The sequence below is a fragment of the Protopterus annectens genome, chromosome 1.part0 (assembly GCF_019279795.1).
Source record: "Protopterus annectens isolate FY-2018-M chromosome 1.part0, PAN1.0, whole genome shotgun sequence".
Lineage (NCBI taxonomy): Eukaryota > Metazoa > Chordata > Ceratodontiformes > Protopteridae > Protopterus > Protopterus annectens.
In genome coordinates, this window is record NC_056725.1 from 1,520,858,575 (window position 1) to 1,520,879,192 (window position 20,618).

The 20,618-nt window shown below is 36.0% G+C and overlaps 1 protein-coding gene across 2 annotated transcripts in view; it reads left to right on the forward strand.

The window, feature by feature from the left end:
* THBS2 (thrombospondin 2) overlaps positions 1-20,618 on the forward strand; it is a 534,332-nt gene that overhangs the window by 74,380 nt on the left and 439,334 nt on the right. The gene's annotated exons all lie outside the window — the stretch shown is intronic.

Genomic DNA, 20,618 nt, shown 5'->3' on the forward strand with positions numbered 1-20,618 from the left:
GGGGCAAACATCTATGCTACTGACCCAAATGTATGGGGTCTATGTCAAATAAATGACCGCTTGAAATGTCGATCGTCATATGGTCGAGACCGTATGATCGACATTTCAAATGTTCAAAGGTTGACTTTAACGGCGCCGTAAGGTGCAGAATGGGAGAAGTTCACTTTTCTGCACTGAAGTGCGGTCTCGGAGTTGGTATATTTAAGTAGGAGGATATGGGGGTGCAGGGGGCTGCTCACACTGTTAAGGTATGTTTTTCTTTTTCTTTTTTTTTTTTAATTATATATTCGAACTTTCAAATATCTACCATATGGTCTCGAACATATGGTATTCGACATTTTGACAGTTCGAATATATAACATAGACCCAATATATGGACACACACACAAAATAAATCTAGTGTGTCTATTAACACTGTAAGTTACTCATCCTTTTCTTTGGACTAAGGTATATGAGGTTACACTTCAGAGCGGGTGAAGCACATTTTGTCCAGTATCTAAACAATTATCATGATAATGGACATCGATAAAACATACAAAGTGTTTCTGAATATAGTAAAGAGAATGGGATGGTGCCACTTGCATGATAATGCAGCAGCCTACAATGATAAATGAGAAACTTCAAACGAGTAGTGATAGTTAGGGAAAGAGACAATCCCAACATAAAAGAAGGTCAGTTCTCTGTGTTAAATTGGGAAACTACAAACAAAATGTGGCAACATTTGAAGAGTCCATCATATGGTAAGTGGCTGTCAAATGTAGTATGGAGAATGCTTTTTATTTTACTAAGTTGCTTAAAAAATGGAGCAGAGGTAAGAGCATGTCCAATTGAAAGGGTTGAGTCTGCATGAATGCACCATATAAACAGTTTAACAACAACATTTTCTGGTGTAAAAAAGACCGAGTGGGCAGGCTTAGTCAGCTATATAAACTACTGTTTATATCATTATTCACCAAGCAGAGACAGCAAAGAAGAAGGAATGTTTGCAGAGTCAGGTGACTAGTGATCATAGTGTTAGTGTAAGGAAAACAGCTGCACTAGGCTAAGTGCAGGTCCACAGAGAATAACAGAGTAAAACTTAAGGATTTATTATGGGGCAGTGTAGCTATGCAGCCTATTATGAATAGGCTTAGAATTAAATTGTAATAAAATACACCAACTTTAACAGAAATAGACAAGATACTGTATGACACTGCATTGTTACAAAATATAAATAGCACTCAGCATTTCTTTTTTGTGATTTTAAAAGATTTTGCAGGAGTTTTATTTGTGAAATGTTTTTTATAAATTCACTTTCAACAAAACCCTTGCTTTAAGTAAAGCTTCCTATTTGTATTCAGAAATTCTTCCAAATAATTGGTTTCAACACATTTTAAAATGTTAAAGTCTTAAAAGATCCCCTGTTTTGAGAGAAAAGAACCAGCCTTAAATAGAGTTTTTGCCAGACTGCCAGATTTCTGTTTTAGTCAGAGACTTCTTCAGATCCAGATTTTTACAGTTACCAGTACGTACGTACGTACATATTTTTGCATGTATGGGAGTGGGAGGAGTTCTAAAAATACATTTCCTCCCATCTGAGAGCTACCTGTGTTTCATAGAATAACAGAGGATACATCAAGGTAGATGCTCCTAACTTCATCACTTTACAACAAAATTTGACAGTAATAAAAATATGTTTTTGTAAGGAGCTTGCCTCTTACATTATTATTCTTCTTCAGAGGCTGCTGTAAATCAGAGAAAAAGTGATCACTGACAGGCAACATAACATCTGTCTTACTCTTTGTCAAAGGTTCACTTGCACAGAACCAGGCAGAACTCACTGTCATGACAGTATCAGGATCTTCCATTGAGAAGCACTAAAACATGAAATAAGCCAGCTAGAGTTACAATGTTGTGATTTAACCTCAGGTAATTCAAGCAAATAACTGCGACTCCTGTAAGAATTTGGTGGTCACATGTATTGTCACATTAAAACTATAGCAGCCCTGTCTTACTCAGCTGAAGTTGTTAGTTATGGCTGTTATGCCATTTAGTTACCACTGTAGTCATGCTTGCTAAAATCAAAAAGCTATATTTTATCCTGCATATACAGTAACACCAGGATGTGAATAGTAGACAGCAACCAGTATGCTGCAAGATGTGAATCAATTTACATTAAGTGCTTTGTTTACTATCAGAAAACCAATTAAATATAAATTTATTTGGAACCAATCAACATTACTAAACAATATGATACTGGTCTAAGAAATAATTAATAATGCAATATACCAACTTTAACAAAACTGACTGAGAAACTCTATAATAAGATACTGCATTGTTAAAAATGTAATTAGCACCCAGTGTTTCGATTCCATAGTGAGTTTTACTTATGGAATGTTTCATTATAAATTCACTTTTGACAAAATGCTCTAAATAATGCTGTGTATCATTTAACTCATTCAAGACCACATTTTCTCCTTCACTAATTTGTGTAATGTGCATAAGTAATTACAGCATCTTCAAACAGCTATAACACCTCTAATACTAGGGCATGTGAATGTCATGTGACTTCCGTCTTCAGGCAGATTTCTGACATATCAGTAAAGACTTTAGACACATCCATCTGGATTTAGCACATGCCTTTACCATAGTACTTGTTATAAGTCAGTGACATTACAGAAAAGAAGCAAAAATCATTGCATCATTTTTAAAAATGATTCAAGGAAGACTGGTGTGAGGCCACATGGTCTGCCTAGATCAATCTTTAGTAAAGAGTGCAAAACAGATGATAAAAGAGATGAAACTACTAACCGCACTACTTGTGTTTAGAAAAGGCTGGGAGATGGACATTTGATTACTGTATTAACACAAGACTACCAGGTAAAATGTGAAGTTTGAATTGATGACAACTAATGATTATTTTTGAACAGTTAATGCAAAAACAGAAAAAAAATACAAAAATTAAACCAAGCACTGGAATGGTGTACCACTATGAGTTCCATAATCTTCTCAGAAATGCTCTAATGGCCACTTCACATGAGAAGTACAACAACAACAAGAACAAATAAAATAAAGTTAACTAAAAGTTGTAAATTAGAGCAAATTAATGCAGTGCAACAATATTACACTTTAAAGGAGTGGAATATTCATCATGCTCACAATTTTATTTCTAAATTAACCAACATCTTTGGTCCTCCAAGGAAATCTGACAGAAAATTAGAAGCAACAGCAGCTATGGCTTGATCTTTCTGTGTTGCAGCTGATGTATCAGAAAAAAAAGCCCAAAATAAAAATATCTGCATTTTTTCAGGTAGATAGAGACAATGCAATATTTCATTCATTAAATATTACTACAAAGCAAAAAAAAAACTGACTTAGCAATCAAAAAAGAGAGATTTAGATAGTAATTTGACCCTAAGAAAAATCTGCAACACATCCATCATATTTTTACCATAAACCATGGGCCAAAAGAATTAGTTGATACATCTGTAACTGAACTGCAATGCAGAGCTAAGGAATGGGAATTTACTGTGCTGCTGAATTCATTACTAAGAGATAACATTGTCATGGTATAAAAATGATAACATGAAAATCAAACGTTTGGCTGAAGCAGGTTAACAATGAGCAATGCTGTGAATATGTGGGAATAAACAAATTAACAAATACACAAATGAAATGACATAAAGAAAAAAAAGGCTCCCTAATATAATTCTGAAACCTAAAATTGCAAGTCCTGGCATTATATGAGAAAACAAAAACAGAGAAACTGAAGGATATAATAGTGAGTGTTGACCGTCAACATTCTTTGAAGTTATTTTTGCAGGAAGGCAAGTCCCCCTGTACCATCCACTCCCAACTACTTATGTATACAAACTTACAAATTACTGTATCTTGGAGAAAAGGGAACACTCTAATACAAAGTGGTCTTAGACTTAATATATGTAACTCCTCATTTTCACACAGTTTGTATTGGTGTTCTGGGATTTGCACTTGTGAGTCTCAAAATGTAGAACTGCTACTAAAATAACAGACATATCTAAGGCATCTTCTTCTTCTTCTTTTGGCTTTTCCCGGTTAGGGGTCGCCACAGCAGATCACCTATCTGCTCATGATTGGCAGTGGAGTTTTACTGTGTCGAGTTGGAAGGCGCACACACACACACACACACACACACACACACACACACACACACACACACACACACACACACACACACATATACACGCCTAGGGCCAATTTAGAGTGTCCAATCCACCTACGGCATATCTTTAGGATGTGGGAGGAAACTGGAGACATATCTAAGACTGAACTAGTGTAAACGATGGTTAAATAAAGCTAAAAAGGGGTTTACCACAAATAATAATAATACAAGACAGTGTAGAAACTGCATGGCAATGTAAAAGCATAACAAGAAGTGAAGCTATGGCAGTACAATTGAAAATAAGAGAAAGTAACTCTTAAGTGGGATTACAAATATGATGGCAGAGCTTGTCCCACATTTAATAAAAAAGCAGAAACTATGATTTATTGAACCACTTCTCAAAAATGTGTAAAACTAAGGAAAACAAAGATAGTCGACACAGAAATATTTTTTTAAAGTAATTGTGAAAATAGAAGTTCAGGCAATCTAATAGCTAACTGAGAAGCAGTGTGTGAACTATTTGTAAATGCCATACATATGTGCATGCAATAGTTGTCATCACTACTGAAAAAGAAAGAGCATATGACTGCTGCCAGAAAATGAATCACTGACTTGAGAAACTGTATTAATCACATAAGTCTTAACTTTTAAGTGTGTTACCAGTGCAAAGTCTAATATTTTGACAGAAAGTAAGTTCACAGAGTCGGATTTACAAGACAGAAAAAAATAGCTCAAAAGCTACATTACTGACTTACTCTGACCATAATATAACACCAAACTAAAAAATCAGTGAATAACTCTACCCTGTAGACAATGAACCAAAATGTAGTAGGGTTCATCCAAAGGCTGACAGGTGCCCCAATAAAATACTTGATGTACCAGAAAGTTAAAAACGTACTTTATTCCAAAAACAAATAATAAAGTCACAATTGTAAAATCCTGGTTAAGAGCTTTTGTCTCGTGAAATAACTTAAGAGGCTGAAGAAGTTATTCAACACTGAGGGCTCTTCTTGTGTCCTTTTCTACAGTATACTGTTCTGGTATTTATGTAGAACATGATGAAGCTGAAGCCAGACATGTAATTAAGCTGCTGTTTTTCTACTGTGTGTTTCTAAAATATGCACTTTATCTTCCTAGTGTTTAGTCTTATCATCTGAAACAATTCTTGTCCCATAACTGCCCCCATTATTATTTCTACTAACCTCCTTTCCTCCTTAAACAAGTTTGTAAGTAGATCTTCGCATTTTTCTTATGCCTTATGTACCTATTTTAAGGCCCATTTATTCTTAATCCTGGCCTATTCTTACACTGCCAATAAATCAGTCCCTTGCTGCAATCCAGCTGTTCACTCACAAACCTTCCTGATGATTTTACACTTTTCATATACTCTTCTTTATAATTTCCTTTCTTCCACATAGCTCCACCGCCTATACACAACTCATATTTTAAACATACTCCTCCCTCAGCTACCTTTGTTTATAATCTCTTTTCTTCCAGATGGTTCCAGTCTCTGAAAATATCTCATATTTTTGCATATTCCTCCTTGTTTACACTGCTTTGCTTCTCTCTGTCCTAATCCTACTGAGATGCTTCTCTTACAGTATGGCCTGGTCATATCACTACAGGTTATATCCTTCCTTGAACTACCCACTGTGCCCTTCATATTTGTTGCTAGTGTTCTCCATGATTTAGGGGCCTAGCAGCACCAATACTTTGCTAAAATGTTCAATCACCTGACACTTTTGTGCCTTTTCCTATAAAACTAAATCTCAGTCTTCAAACACCCAGAGGATGGACTTATTTATTGATTTATTTATTTATATTTGTTCACTGGGGTAATGCACTAACAAATAATGATCAGCTTCAGGTTCAGCCCAGATGAAATGCAAAACATTTCACAAACACAAATACAGAAATGTATTCAATAACAGAGTATAATATGCAATATATACATCAGTTTCTAAAATGGGTCAGTCTTCAGTGAATCTTGAGAAAGGAGAAGAGTCTCGGAAAGGCGATAGATTTGGTGACATATCTTATGTTAAAGCAGAACATTTGGCTTGGATGAATAAGTACTTTTTGATTTGCATTCTTAATTTAGAATAAATGCTGATTTCTTTAATGCCAGTGGGAGGAGAGCTTGTCAAATAATGAGTGCCTGAGAGGAGAAAGCACATGCAGAGCTGTGGGGTTTGTTTGGTTCTAGCGGTAATAAGTACTGGTAGGACTTCTAAGTAGTGTCTCAAGTTGTATGAGTAGGTATTTTGTGAAGTCTAGCTGCAACGGGAGTAAATGCATGCTGTTGAAGTAGTTGTAGAGTTGGGATCATAAAAATAGCATAGACCTTTGTTTTCTGAGTAGCCATTTGCCTTTTTGTAGGATGACAGAGTGCTGCTCAGTGACAGGTGAGTTTATAATGAATCAGCAGATGCTGTTAGAGATATCTAGAGTGTGGAAATATTTATCTTGGAAACAGAAGCAAAATTGGGAGTCCATATTCAAGTTGAAAGAACTTCTTGGCCAATGGCAGTCCTGGCTGACTGGGATAGAAAATGGCAGAATATTTTGGCCCAGAAGAGAAGGGAGTTTATTTTGGCTCTCACTTTGTCAATGTGTAAATGGAATACCATACAGGATCAACTTCTTGATGAGGGGAAATCAGGAATGGTATACAGACATTTCCCTTTCCATACAAAAGATAAGGCACCCACTCTAGGCTTCTGCACAAGGAATCCTGGAGCAAAACATTCTGAGCTGATGGATAAGACCAGAGGCAAGAAGCCTAGCTCTGGGGTACACCACTGGTGGCCATTCTGTAGAAAGACCTCTTTGTTCAACATTTATTCATAAGGGTCAACATTTATTCATAAGGGTTTCCCTGGATCTGCTCAGGTAGTATGCCAAGCTGTTCTGTTCTGATGGCATGTTTATTGCTTGAAGGAAAACATTGTGATAAATAGCAATGTTCCAAACAATCATTGTGAAGCTGTACAATTAGTAAGATTTTGTGGTTCTTTGTTGATGTACCATATGACAGTGGTATTATCCATCAGAACCTGAGGTGTTCCTGCAGGCCAAATGTGATGGTGAGACTGGAAAGCAAAAATCAATGTTTTTCTTTTATGTCTATATGCTTTCTTTTGACCTTTTTGTCATATTCTTGTACCTTGAAAACAATTAAACAATCCCCCAGGCCCTGAAAGGAAGCATCTGTAAAGATCGTCTGCAGAGGAAGGGAAGTAAGAAAAGGAACTCCAGAGGTTAGTCTGATGAAGTGGGAGTTGTCCGCGAAAGTGCTTACTTTCTCTGTGTTCTTTTATATTAAACGTACTTTTGTTAACGTACCTGCTGTGTGCTACCAACGTTTTATTTTCTCTGGATATTTACAATTTTACATCATTGGCTGCAGTATCCAGGTGAAGATTTTTTCTTGTGAACTCCAGAGTTTGCTTATATTTGAATGATCCACCAAAGTAATTTTTCTTCACATGAGGCAAAAGAGGAATGAGAATTAGAGAGGAACATAGTATGTATGCAGACAGATTTTAAGCACCACTGAATTTTCCTAATGTGTAGTCTGGCAAATGGAATCATTTATATTTTGAATGACACGTACCTCCGGTCTATCAGAATCTCTCTCATGCTAAGATCAAAGAAAAGTTTGTCAAAGATAGACGGTAATCTGTAAATATTTGAATCTTGTCTAAAGGAGGACCAATCATCACTAGGGGTGCATTGAGAGGGCTACGTAGGAATATCAGAGAATGACAGGGAAGAAAAGTGCACTAGTTGAAATTAAAAGTGAAATCTACATTCTGGTAGAGGCTGACACAACATCTAGTGATATTCTCATTTACTAATATGCAAGAACCACGGCTTGGTCCCTCTGAGATCACAAGGCTGGGTTCCCCCTTCTTGTCTTTAATGGTTGCCTGACTGGTTGGACAAGACATGGCAGAAGATTGCTCCACATAGACCTCCAACAGGTTCACAACAGCTGAAATGGTCTGCAGGCTTGTCAGCGGTCTCAACAGTGACCTCTAGTTCTGACCTGGAGAAAGAAGTAGATAAAGCAATATCTTGTCTTGGTTTTTTTTTTGGTTTTCTTCTTAGGCTGTCAATGTACATCTGAGGCATAAGCTTCTGACTATAAAATGGCTTGTGCTAGAGACTGTAAGAGTTTATTTTCTACAGAAATGCTTTAAAATGCAACAGATGGCTTCTAAGGGTTTTTGATACAAAAGCCAGATTATTAGAGTCGTCTTAGTGTTATGACTGCATCTGAGGTAGAAAATACACTGGTTATGCCTATCCTTCTACAGAATCTACCTACTACAGTGACATTTGCCTCTCTTAGATGATATGAACAAAGCTTACAAGTTAGAAATTTGAAAAATGAGGAGAGGTCCTCAATGGGGTATTTAGCTTTCCCTGACAAAAGGCAGCTGGATCCTTTCATACATCTAACAGACCAAGCTTGAAATGGGCTATTACTTCCCCGAATGGCAGCAAGAAAGTACCAGGGATATTCATACTCAAACATCCCTTAAATGCCAGCATGTAGTTTTCATGCATAGGTCTAAGGTCAGAAGTCCAGTGTGTGAGAAAGGAACACTTAAGCTTTGATATACTGGCTGGATGCATAGTATCCTTGGAAGGATATGTCCCATTTGTCAGCGTTACTGCATCAAAGATCAAATGATGAACATCAACAGCATTTTCATTACGATACATTTATTTTCACAACGATAAGTATCATGAAGCTGTAAAATTTGACATTACTGGATGACTAGAATCCTTGGTGATATATCAGAAACTCTAAAATGTTATGAATGGCAACATCATGGATATTCTCCAAATTTGTGAACATTTGAGAAGTACGGTGCCTGTGTCAACACATTGCTTGGCCTGTCAGAGGACACTACCACTGTAAAGTGCTTTTAGCACAAGCAGTGAAGCAAGTGAGTCACATTTGTGCAAGTTAGCCAGTAATGAGGCTTTCCTCATTGTGGCTAAAGCTGGCTCTGATTCGCCGTCCTCTCAGTGCCTTTAGTTGAACCTCCTGTGGTACAAATTTTATACAACTCTAACCATATTTTTCTGAACTCGACTGATGATGTGCAAAAAAAATAATAATAAGTAAGCAAATAACATGAAATATGAACAAATGGCAGTGGACAGATAATAGAGAGTTAGTTGGAATTATTCATCTTCTGCACTAAACATAACACTTTAACTTTTCTTCCAATACCCCTAAAGCGTAACAGATAAATGCCCTTTCCTCTACAGTAAAAACCTAATCATATGCATGTCATCACCATGGACATTTTCACTGCCTTACATAATTCAATCTCCACTTCCATCTCTCTTATTATTACACTGTGTTAGATAACAGGCCTCATATAACAGACTAATCAAATATTCATATGCAGCACCACTCTTCAGTCTAATAATTCTTCCTAACAATTTCTGGTGACCTAATGTCTACTGACAATTTCATCACCTGCACATTTTGTTCTATAAGATTTGTGTGCTGACAAATCTGCTGGATTGTGGTGATTTGGATGATTCTGATCCTCTGCCTAATATTATTCGTGTATTATCAGCTGGTGCACTCTTGTAGATTTCTGTAAGCAGAGTACCTCTGGTGTCCAAAGCTGGGCATTCCTAATTATTATTTCATCTCCTTCCTTCTTCTTCATAACTGTTAGCTATATTATGTTTATGGATATTTAACATGCAAATTTTGGTTAAAGCCACTATACTCCAGTTATATCCCACAAAAAGAAAAACAAATATATGAAACATATTGGGAAAATAATTTTATATTTAGTCCCATTCTTCTTCTGGTTTAAGTAAGATGGCTCAATAGCATATTAGCCTGCATTCCCAAGTAAATCCAAAGAACAAATGCATCAGACTCTATTTCACAGGAACAAGGTAATTGTGCCCACATAAGTAGATAGTTATCAGAAGTTCAAGACCCAATAATGCAATCTGCAACATTAAACAATGTGAAGTTTGATTCAAGCAGTACAAAGTAAATTCTGAAATACCCTGTTACACGTTTCAAACATTTTTGCAGGGGCAACTCCCCAATTTAACTTGTTAAGCCCCCGTACCTCAAAGTCAGATGGAATACTCTGAGATTCTGTAATCACAGAGCCAGTACATATTACCTCTTTCCTATTGCAGTCCTGCAATACTAAACATTCCAATCATGGTCCTTCAAAATGCACCTACCATACGTTACCAGCCTAAAGACAGACTAGATTAACCATAGTTTCTTACAATATGACTAAGTGAATTTTCACCTCACTACTGCATGGCACCTCATTTTTTTTTTCAAAAGCCTTGCCAAGCACCTAACTCCCAGTCCATATCTCTAAGTTCAGCATCCAAAACTGAGAAATGCCTTTGGTCAATTAACATTCTATCAGTGCTTTCTCTTGCTCTGTATCCTACAATCTACCCTGTATTAAATGAGAAACCCATCCATGCCAACATTATTTTAATCATCTGAAAGAACTTTCTCAACTTCCGTGACACTGTAGCTGGTTATCTTGTCCCATCTGGCAGCTTGCCAGTGCGGTTTAAGACATTGACTATTATGCCAAATAGCCTGTTTCTGCCTTGGATTTGAGTTGAACAGTCTCCATTTTTCTACTGTGTCCCAAGGAAATCACTTAACATTCTACTTTTCTCAGGTTGAGCTGAAATGGATCCATATGGATCAGTGCTCTTTCCTGCTTAACAAATGCACTTTTAATCCTTTTTTTATTTTTTTATTTTGGCAACAAATGTTTATCTTCTCTTGTACACTTTCATTCCTCCATAAATTACTTTCTTCTCTTGTCATGTCTCTTTCAGCCTTTTAAACACTCTCTAAAGATGATCTCATCTCAAATTTACTAAACCTCCTCTGCTGAATGTTTCACTTACCAAGGTGCCATGTCATTTGATTCTTCTGATCCACTGTCACCACATACTTCACCAGCAACTTTCTGTGGCATAGTAGATCTGGAGTCGGTATTTATTATCATGAATTTTGTCAAAATGACATAAACTATCATTAGACTATCTCCCAAACTCTTCATACACTCCTTTCCCAAGGTTACACTCGATCGTCCACAACATTTTCAGCCTCATCCATGATTCTGCCTTACAGGAAAGAAAGGCATCCTAAATAGCTGTGAAACAGAGAAATGTCCAATATTGCTTGGTCAAGCTCCTCACAGACTGTACAAGTACCACTTTGAGAGCCTCATGAAAACTGAGCAAAGGCTTAGTGGGACTAAGGCTATAAATAAAAATATTCATAAACAAACAAACAATCAAATCCGTACATGTCCTTCCACTATGTTGTCAGGAATATTTTGCCTTCCACACACTTATTTAAGGTTTACTTAGAAGAAAACAGTAAGACATGAGGCACACGCCTTTACAAAATCTGCTGCTAACAATTCTAACAATGAATAAGCACATGTATAGCACTTTGGGAAATAGATTTCTCATAATATTAGTTCTTCAACTTTCAACACCAAACTCTTAGGCTCTAGAAATAAACCAAAACAGTATAGAAGGTACTGGCCATTTACTGATTTGGAAACCTCTTGCTCCACCTTAGTGATATATGTTAACCTTAACCCTGCTTCTGTCCAAACTCCAACCCCAACACTATACATTATCTATGAAAAATTATTTTCCTGACAGTACCACTACACAAATGACTCGTGCACACATAAACACACTATACATAACCACATAATCTCACACACACACACACATACACACACACACACACACACATATATATATATATATATATATATATATATATATATATATATATATATATATCCAAATGTTTCAGCATTAGTAAGCAGCCCACTTATCTATATGCAAACAAACTTCATACACCATTGTTTGTCTTTTCGGCTTTTCCCAGTTAGGGGTCACCACAGCAGAACTCCAGTCTGCTAATGATTAGCAGTCGATTTTTATGGTGCCAAGTTGTCAGCCTAACGCCCAACAGCAAAGGCACACCCATTCACGCATGACTTTCCGAGGCCACTCAACTATGGGGAGGACATGCAGACTCCACACAGAAGGCACTCCAGCCGAGAATCGAACAGGAGAACCTCTTGCTGTGAGGTAACAATGCTACTGCTGTACCACCGCGGATATAAACTTTATACACCATACTGAAAGTTAATGTTTCGAGTATTGATATCTCTGGCACTTGGATACAATGGCAGTCAATAAAAAAAAATATAACAGGTCACTTTGTCAATAAAATGCTGCCCTGTTCCGCTAATCCTATCCTTGTTCCTGATACTAACCCTGCACCTTATATTTCTTATATTTCAAGATCGCTTTCCATAACACTACCACTATTTAGATAAATTTGGCCTGAATGTATGGTGAGGTTTTGAAGATCTGATCACAAAAGGAAACTCTATATTTTGCAGTATACTGAATTCCAAAATGCTGACACTCATCACTTGAGTTTCTCTGCATTACATTTCAGTAATTCAATATATATATATATACATATATATATATATATATATATATATATATATTTATAAACATAGCTAGAGAGATACAATTATAGAAATAGATACATACACACACACACACACACACACACACACACACACACACTTAAATATACAAGGATCAAATCTGATTACTGTCCCAGATAACTTCGGAAAAATTTTGAGGAACCTCGATATTGTGACATCTGGCGTAAAGGTGCTGAGTAATGTATATGATGATGTGTAGATCTCGGCATGCAACATTAGTAGCTCTGATCATCAAAGTAGGACCTCTCTGATCATTTCTGGGACTCTTCTGCTTCAAGGCTGCCTTTAATGAACAGTAAATATGTAGCAACAATTCATTATCCGTAAATTGTGAGCTGTCATTTCTAATTCCCATTACCATGTACTAATCATTTTCAGTGCTACAGCATGTTTCTGAATCTCATGCTTAATCAGTAAGACACATAATGTTGTTATTTATGTTTATGAAGTAGGAAAGATAAGTCAAAAGGGCAAAAAAAGATGCTGACAAGGTCACAAATCCTTAAATTTCAAACTAAATTTAAAAATTGAAATATGAAAGAGTTGAAAAAGGTTTAGGAGAATCTGAGAATTAAACAGTATTTGCACATGCAGGTTATTACAAAATAGAAACAACAGTAAAAAGCCACAATTCAGATTTGTTACTCATTGAAATAATTGCCTTCAAATGTAATAAAATAAAGTAATACAAAATTTTAAAACTCAAACCGATTTTTAGACAGCGGCTATCAAGTAGGTTAATTCAGAGATAATTATAATGTAATAATACAGCAACTAAAATGTCAGTGTCATTATACTTCACATTAGCAAAAGAAGAGCCCTCAAAGTACAGCAAGTGCAATGGCCCAAAAAGATACAGTCCATATGAAAAAAACTGGGCCAGCACAAGGTGCTGAAAAATATCTCCTTTAATTATGACATGTAGGCAAGGTAGCAATTACAAAATCCAATAACCAGACTGCTTTCAGCTAAATGAAGCCTACCTCAGGCTTCCTCAAGGAGATATTTTTCACCACTTTGTGCTGGCCCACTTTTTTCACATAATTATGTCCACAATGTAATCTGACTAGGTAGAGAATCCATTGAAATCAATTTTGGGTGAAACTGAGAGTGTTAGTGTTTCTTTTTTTTTTTTTTTTTAATTTTCTCCAAAGACATATATTCAGTATTGATTAAGCTTAGGTGTCCTAGTGACAAAAATAAAACACAAGAGATATTTATCAATGGACTTTATGTACTAATATATCGTATGTTACATCAGTTGTATTTTAAAAGCGGAAGTTGAAAGAACCTTGAAATAAGATTGTTACTCTTATGTTTAAATCTTTGAAAACTGTAACTTATGAAAGATGTCTAATGTCATCAAGTCTCAGTACTAGAATAGGAGGTATTAAACTTCACCCAGCATTAGTTTAGGAAGACAAACAAAGCAGACACTTCTTTAGCAAAGACAGCATATAAGTGCACAGATGTATGACTTTAGTCCTGCTCCATAGTGATAGGTTTAGAAGTCAGTCTTGTTTTCATTTTTACTGACGTTCTCTTGCATATGATTGAAGTTCTGAGCTACAGTAACTGGAATGTCCCAGTGAGACATTAAAATAATATTTTATTTTCCTAAATAATTGATATATGAATGAATGAAGGTGTGTTTTCATCAGATATGACAGTAAGTTGGCTGGTAACACAACGATTTACATTTGGATCACAGTTTTGTCTTATGTTAATAAATGATTTTCTATAAAAAGCTTGTGTGTTTATTGAACTAGTTCTTTATGTAGACAATCATGCTTTCATTTTTCAGGATTCCTCTCTACAAACCGCAGTATAATATTCAAAGAGGAATTTGAAAAATTTAGATAATACTATTATGTTTAAAAAAGATAAAAGCCCCTCTTCTAAAATAATGATATGGCCTCTCAAAAAAGTCAGCACTGGAAAACTATTATTGGCAATTTCAATACTTAAATTTGAATGTTAAGGAATGATATTGCATTTGTTCTGTATGCAGTCTGATGGAATTTTTTTTCTGTTAACGTTTGTAGTATAAAGCATGCATTTCTTGCATCTCATAAAGTGAAAAGGGGATTCTAGTTTGAAAATCATGACTCTAATGAAACAATTATTGGAAATCAGGAAACTATTGAAAACCTACAGTTCTTGAATTGATGTAAAATACTGTGATATTTATCATAGTAAGAGTTGTTTTGTAACAGTTTATCATCATCATAGGTTCATAGATTAGTACTAGGCTAACTACCTTTGTGGTCCACTTTAAGCCTAGCCAATTACCCCGTGTGAGAATCAAACTCTGTACCTTGTGTCTGTAATGTAAACATCTTAACCATTATGCCAGCCTCCCACTCAGTCAGTTTATAATAAAGTTATATGGTTTAGCAGTATATTTCTCTAGGGAACACATCAATGTATCATGCAAGAAATTACCAAGAACCATTTTGTAATGAAAGGCAAACCTAAAATTGCATTTATCTGCATAGCAGTATAGACTACTGCAAAATATAAATTGAATGCTTAAATTATTATTTTTTTCTTCCAAAAGGACCTGCCCAATAGCTTTACCACTAATATATTTGGATCTAGTCAAGGCATTTGACACTATTCCTTACGCAGGCATTATTGACAAACTTGACAGACATGGGCAGTGGATAGCTAACTGGTTGTCTGAAAGAACCCATGTGATTAGAGTGACAGGTGCCACTTCTGAAAGCAAAAAAGTTACCAGAGGAGAAGCATAAAATTCAGTGTTGGGACCTCTCTTATATGTTATCTGTTTCTCAGACCTTCAAGCCAGCATTCCTGGGCTACAGTCATCTAAGTTTCTGATGTCTATCAAGTGGGAGTTGTTATTTGTTCTTCCACGAGCATACAATTGCATTAACATGGGGAAGACCATATTAACAAGTAGTGCAAGGGCAAGTGTCTCAAGTTAAAAGTGAAGGAGTAGTGCACTTAATTTTGGTAAAAAAACATTTTGCCATACTATTGAGATGACACACCCTACCAATCAGACACTGGCATAAAAGATCTAGGCACACTGCGGATAATTCCATAACTTTTAACCATCATGCCTCAGAACTAGTTAGGAAAGCCATTTATCTGTCTCATCTAATTTCCAAATGAATTTTCTCTAAATTAATTATACTTTACTTGTATCTGATCAGACCTATTATGGAATATAATGCCCCTTTTGGCATGCATTTTCTAAGGATATCAGTCTGCTTGAGAGATTTGAGAGATTACTAACTGGAAAGATCATTGGCATCAAAAATCTTAGTTATCAGGACAGACTGGCAGCCATATATCTATACTCAATTTCTTATAAACTCTTGTGTGGGGATCTGTGTCTAAACTTTCAAGTCTTTAGAGATCCAATCGTCTTTGATGTTCTATGCCTTCACAGAACAATGATTCCTCAAATACCAGGTTAAAGGAACTAAAACTTTATCACCAAATAAATAAAACACATTGACATGACAGATTCATATCCCAACATATCCCTCACATCTGAAACAAGCTTCCACCATAGATTAAGCAGAGTGGCACCTTTGCCCCCTTCAGTATAAACTTAGATAATTAGATGAGCAACCTCAAATTCTCCCCAGCCTATCTTGTACTGCCCCCCTTGAAGCTGGAGAGAACTTCTGAATGTGGATTATTGACTAGGCTTGTTATGGTTTGCAAACTGACTGCCCAGTACCCACCTAAAAATCTTCACTCAATCATCATTTGTTTCTGTCTTTGAGGCCTTATTAGCCCGATCTTTCCCTCTCTATTATGTGAGTCAGAAGGTAGGGAAGAGGCCAGCTTACCAGTGCAGTAGGGCAACCTACTTTCTATTGTTTCAGCATTCCCCACAATTGTGGTGGCTAACATAGCTCTGTTTCCATGCTGCTGGCTGCAGGGAGCATACCTCTACATAGTCTTTCAGCTTATGTGCATTATACAGGCAGACTGTGCTCATAGGCGCATGGTGCAACACCTAATGCTCCTGCTAGGTGTCATTCAAGTGATAAGCCAGAGCCTACTCCTCTCCCCAATATTGGACATTCACTCCCATTCTTTGTTACCACCTCTTATAGGCTCCTAAGCTGCCAGCTGGACTCAGGTTGCCCACATCATAGTTAGGCCTTTATCCCTTTACACCACAGAATTGAGTAAATCAATGTTTAAATTAAATTCTGTTGGTCGGTCACTACTGGCCATCACTTTTCAGTGAAAACCATTTATTATCAAAATAGCAGGTATAGTTATTATTAATGACCAGGCCACTTTAAGTACTGAAGTGGTGTAGTAAATGATGTCTGTGGTTGTGGGAGATCACATCACAAAAATGTTTCAATAAAAACAGGCATGGAGTCTTAGAGATGCACTCAATAGATGCAGAATGCCTTTCTGCAGAGAGATCAGACACATGCTTGTAATAAACATGAATAACTAGAGACATATAGCACAGGAAGGCAGGTTGCTGGCAGAAAGGGAACTTTGCAAGTGTAGCACAATAATGCATGAGAGGGAAGAAGTAGTAGAACAAGGCTGTGATGTCATTTTGCCTTGCATGAGCCTTGCAAGGACATTTATAAGAACTATAGCAGGTAGCATAAGTTGATGTATTTTGGGGCAGTCAATGCATTTCTCCAGATCCAATATGAGGGCCATATATGTAAGCCAATGCTTATGACATCCACGGTGGTGCAGTGGTACCGTTGTTACCTCACAGCAAGAGGTTTTCCCATTCGATTCTGGACTGGAGTGCGGGGAGTGTCTTCTGTGTGGAGTCTGCATGTCCTCCCCATGGTTGGGTGGGTGTTCGAAAGACATGCGTAAATGGGCGTGACTTCATTGAAGGCTAGACGTCGAGCTGGCACCTCGGCGTTCGTGAAAATCTACTGCCAATCATTAGCGGACCGGAGTTCTGCTGTGGCGACTCCTAACCGGGAAAAGCCGAAAGACAAACAACAGCAACATATGTAAGCCAATGCCTATATAAGATCTTGATTCAAATGAAAGCAGCCCAGCAAGTGTTGGTCAGATAGTTGACAATATCATTTTCACTTATTCCAGCTGTTGCTTCATCACACTCCTGGATTAAGATTAGTGGAGGGTACAAATATGAGATGCTGTTGTACTGTAGCCGCTGCTGCCCTTGCTAGTCTTTTTATCTGATGCTGCTTGGGATATTTTGACATGCCCCTTGCCTTTATACTTGTACACAAGTACTCATATGCCTGAAACATGACCTGCTCTCAGTGGCCCTAATTTACATTTCATTGGGCACTCATTACACTGACCTTCTTCATTTGTGAGTCATCATGTGACCACTATCAGACCCATCTTTCTATATTTTTCATATTACTAACCCATCACAGGGCTACCTGGTTATATGAGTTTCTATACAGTTGCACATGCTTGCTTTCAGCATAATACCATGATGCACACTGTTCATCTTGACTATGGATATTGGCCACTAGTTTTGAAAGAATATGTGGTAGTGATTGTTTTTATTGTTTGTATGATATATTTAACTATGTATGGCTCTGTGTGTGTTTGTGTGTATGTGTGTCTTGCATGTGCAGACACACACATAGATATACAGTATATACATATATATATATATATATATATATATATATATATATATATATATAGATATATATATATATATATATATATATAGTGAGACACAGCGAGAGAGAGATGGATATGAATAAAGTATATATATATATATATATATATATATATATATATATATATATATATATATATGTATATATAGAGAGAGAGATAAATACATAGATGTGTATATATATATATATATATATATATATACATATATAAAGAGAGAGAGAGGATCTGGAGTATGGCACATGAAATATCTTATGCAAGTAAGATTAGGGAATATGTTCTACTATCACTGGCAAAGTCATGGATCATGACATCAAGTTCACTTTTTAACCAATAAACAGTAAAATGGACTCACATCATCTAAACTGAAAAAAAATTTCTACAACTGATCTAAATAAACGTGTCATATCTTTAGCACTTTTCACATACCATGTCATAATGTTTAATAACAACATATACTGGTATTACTAAGATTCTGTAATGTTTACCTTCTGCTGATTTTTATTGTATGCTATGTCCTGCTCAGCCGATGGACCCATAATTACCTTTATCATGTAGTTTACTAACATATTCATGTAACTTACAGTTCCAGTGTTATGTTCTGTATCTCATACATACAATAGTGTAATTCTGTATATTCATACCAATACATAAAAGAGGCTTTGCACAGGTGTAATAACAGGGTTTTCCACATTGGTAAACAGACAACCAAACTAAGTATCGCACCATAAAGGACAAACGTGGAACTGTCCAAAATAACAGTAAAACCAAGCAAATATCCAAAGGCAGTCCACAAACCAGACAGGCAGCACAAAAGTCCAAGCATATAAAAATTATGCATTTATTTATTAAAATTGGTTAGCGCTTTAACATGGAGCTTCATCAGACCATAAAGAATGAAATGGTGACCATACATTTAGATATATTACATCAACCAATCAACTCACTCTGTCTTAATGCATCAATTTTAAAGTGAAATCACAAATTATTAAAAACATTTATATTTATATCTATATCATAACTTTTAGACATATAAGCATTCAATTCATGTATAAATCCTCTTTCAAGAATATGATATTTACAAAAGACAAATAGAAAACACTAATATACCATAGATATAAGACAAAATATCAAATACAAATATTATATATACAGACAAGTATATATATATATATATATATATATATATATATATATATATATATATGAGACTATGATAGACGTTAAATCCTTCAGTAGACATGTGATGCTTAAACTTGAATTTAATAACATAAGTAGCAATAATATGAATGTGTTTGTGAAACCCAGTGTATATATGCCAAATCCACACCCTTTGGTTGAAGCTTTCAACAAAATGGTGGAGGATAACTTATCTAAGTTTTATGATAACAAACAAACATCTAATGTTAATAATAGAGTTAAATATAACTTGAATTATAAGGAATGACTTGCCTTGAAAAGATTACAAACAGATGAGACTATTGTATTTAGGCTTGCAGACAAGGGGGTCCAACTGTACTTATGAATAAATGTGATTATGTCAGTAACATGGATATAATGTTAAATGATGAACATTTCTACTCTCGAGTTGATTTGGATAAGATACATCTTTTACATAGGAGAGTTTTACTTATGTTGGAGGACATTTAAAGAGTGAATTGATAGATATATGCATGTATAGATTTCTGAAAGTTGATTTTCCATTACTACCCTCTATACAAGGGCTGCCCAAAATCCATAAAGATGGTCAAAACCCCCCAATGAGACCCATTGTTGCAGGTAGGGGATGGGTCACTAAGCCCTTCTTTTTATATGTAGAAAAATGGCTTTGAACTATCCTAGTATTGATGTGGATGATCAACCAATGAGATAATGTCCAAGAATAATCTGAAGATACCATTGTTCTTTACTACAGATGTTAGACCAATCAGTGATATTATCAAGAAGAACTGGTGAGTATTGACCACAGATCCTGATGTGAGGAGTGTGGTGGGGATCACCCTTCATTTCTGTTTAAAAATAAACGCAATTTGAAAAAGCTATTATGTTATCTAGTAGATAATGGTAGATAGAATGATGGTGTTTTAGGCACCCATCCCTGTGGCAGTTGTAATTTTTGTAGCTACCTTGATACCACAGGGATATTTATACATCCAGATACTGGCCAATGTTATATATTTGAGATCAGTGTCAACTGCAAGACCACTCATGTGGTCTACCTTGCCACCTATATAACATGTGGGTCCTTCTATGTTGGCAAGATGGAC